Below are 2874 nucleotides of genomic sequence, written 5' to 3'. Positions count from 1 at the left end.
TTCTCATCTATAAAATCCAACTCAAACTCTATCCTATTTGGACAGTTTTAATTAAAATAAAACACAAACCCAACTAAAAAGCTTAATCAAACTACTTTCATCTTAATCAGAATTGCTTTCGAGAATCTTTTAATTGTTTCAATTTAATCTTAACTCTAACCTAAGTGTATTATTGATCTATAAATAGCCAATTGATTCAACATTATTTTTTATCATTCCAATTTATTCTAGTTTTGTTTGTTATTTCCAATGATGAATTTCAGAAGTATAATGTTTTTTGTTGTGCTTTTGTCATGTCTTTTGGTCTCAAAAGCTGAAAAAGTTGAAGTTGTGGTTGTAGGAGCAACTTCCATTGCTCAAACTGATGAAGATTTTATTTGTGTTACCCTTGATTGTGGCCTACAAACAAATGTGATTACGATCAATGCCCGTGGGGTCAAGCTGGACTTTTTAATTTGGTAATTTTATTTTATATTTTGAGTATACATTGATTAAAGACGATTTATTTACTTAGATTTTTATTAATTTCTATTATATATTCCATTTGTGGGATTTGAAGAACAAGATTCTTGAAAAGGCTGTAAAAGGTGAGTATTGGAGTTATTCTTTTTTACTAATATGAGTAGCTTCTAATATGCTAATTAATGTTGGTGAATAAATTATGGTTTCAGCATTTCATCCTTTGAGAATTAGAGTTGGAGGTTCTTTGCAAGATCAAGTGGTGTACAACGTTCGAAACAATATTGAGAATTGCCAACCATTCCAAAAACAAGATAAGGGCTTCTTATTTGGTTTCTCCATTGGATGTCTTGACATGAAGAGATGGGATGAACTCAATAAGTTTTTCAATCAAACTAGGTATAAGTTTACGACATCTATGTTGTTTTTAAATAATAATTATGATATGAGCTATTAATGTTATTTTTATGTTGCAGAGCCAAAGTTACATTTGGTTTAAATGCTCTTATTGGAAGAAAAGAGTCTGAAACTGAAAAGACTCTTTGGGTTGGTGATTGGTATTCACATAATGCTCGAGATCTCATGAATTATACAATTTCAAAAGGATATAAAATTGACTCTTATGAATTAGGTATTTGATTAATATTAATATTTTATTTTATACATTTTCAAGTTAGTTTATATACGATTGACAAAAGGATATAAAATATTTTTTTTCTTTTTTTCTTTTTAGGAAATGAATTGTGTGGATCAGGAGTTAGTAATAAGATTGGAGCTAAACAATATGCAAAAGATATGGCAACACTTAAAAATCTTGTAAAAGAGATGTATCCAAATCCTAAAACTCAACCTAAGATTTTAGGCCCGGGAGGTTTCTATGACAAGAAATGGTTCGATACTTTTTTGGATGCTTCAGGACATGATGTTATTGATGGAGTTACACATCATATTTATAATCTTGGACCTGGTATCTATCTAATTATCAATTAAAATATATATTTTTTATTAATTTGTGTTGCCATGATTTGTTTAATTTTATTGATGATTAATACAGGTAATAACCCAGATGTGGTTCGTCGTGTCCAAGATCCATTTTTCTTGACTCAAATTGCTCAAACATTTAAAGATGTTTCAAATGCTATTGACAAATTTGCACCATGGTCTGGTGCATGGGTTAGTGAATCGGGTGGAGCTTATAACAGTGGTGGCCAATTAGTGTCGTATACATTTGCTTTTGGCTTTTGGTAAGTGTTTTTTAAATCTTTTATTTGTTGATTGTTTTCAAGGGCCTATTAAAATCTGATGATTAACTTATGACTCCATCAGGTACTTGGACCAATTGGGAATGACATCAGTTTATAACCACAAAGTTTATTGTAGACAGGCTTTGATCGGGGGCAATTATGCTCTTCTTAATACTACCACATTTGTTCCTAATCCGGATTATTACGGGTATCTTTCATATATTTTTCACAGTATTTGTTGTTAATTTCATTTGCTTTAATTTTATTTGTTAAAATATCCTTTGCAGTGCGCTTTTGTGGCATAAAGTTATGGGGAGTAAAGTTCTTTCAGTCACGCATAAGGGTTCTCCATATTTACGTGTATACTCTCATTGTTCCAAAAAGGAGGTAATTTTTATTATTTTGGTTGTCTCAATTAATTTTAATTTAATTTTTCATTTATTAAATTTTTGTTTGGTTGCAGCCTGGGGTTTCTTTCGTTTTCATCAACTTATCGAAAAATACCTCTTTTGAAATCGATCTTTTCCATGATCTAAATTTAAATGGTGGGAGTCCAAATTTTGAATTTAAAGGACATAAAGAACGAGAAGAGTATCATTTGACTCCAAAAGATGGAAACATCCTAAGCAGTGTCGTATTATTGAACGGAACACCATTAGAACTTTTAGACTCGATGGAGATACTAGAGTTGAAGCCGAAGCTTGTTGATGGTTTGAAACGCATTAACATCGCTGCTCATTCAATCGCATTTGTAACCATAAGAGATTTCAATGCACCTGCATGCTTTTAAGATTTTATTTCTTTTAGGAGCAAAATTGATTGATTTTACTAGTTAGGCGAATTTAAAATTTTTGGGTTTTGAGGAACAAGATTTATTAATTTTGTTCCTTAGGTAAATTTAGGTTATCATGTTCATTTTTTTAATTTTTAATTTGTTCTTTCTTATTAAAATAAATTATTCTTTTTTTTAATTTTACTATTTGTTTCTTTTTCTTTTTTAATTTAACTTATAATTATGTTTAGTAACAATTTACTTATGCTATTTCGTCCAAGATTTTAAGCCAAAGTTTGGAATAAAGGTTATGAGTATACATATTTACAACATTGTTATAGTAATTCATACTGTATTACTACAAATTAATCAATACAAGTCAGAAATTACTACATCGTC

At 29.7% G+C, this 2874-nt stretch overlaps 1 pseudogene; it reads left to right on the top strand.

The window, feature by feature from the left end:
- The first annotated feature begins 249 nt into the window (after positions 1–249).
- Positions 250–2493, top strand: LOC105766933 (heparanase-like protein 2; annotated as a pseudogene).
- The last annotated feature ends 381 nt before the right edge of the window (positions 2494–2874 follow it).

The sequence above is a fragment of the Gossypium raimondii genome, chromosome 5 (assembly GCF_025698545.1).
Source record: "Gossypium raimondii isolate GPD5lz chromosome 5, ASM2569854v1, whole genome shotgun sequence".
In the NCBI taxonomy this organism is placed as follows: domain Eukaryota; kingdom Viridiplantae; phylum Streptophyta; class Magnoliopsida; order Malvales; family Malvaceae; genus Gossypium; species Gossypium raimondii.
The sequence above is the reverse complement of the archived record's forward strand: the minus strand, read 5'-3'. Positions and strand labels throughout refer to the sequence as shown.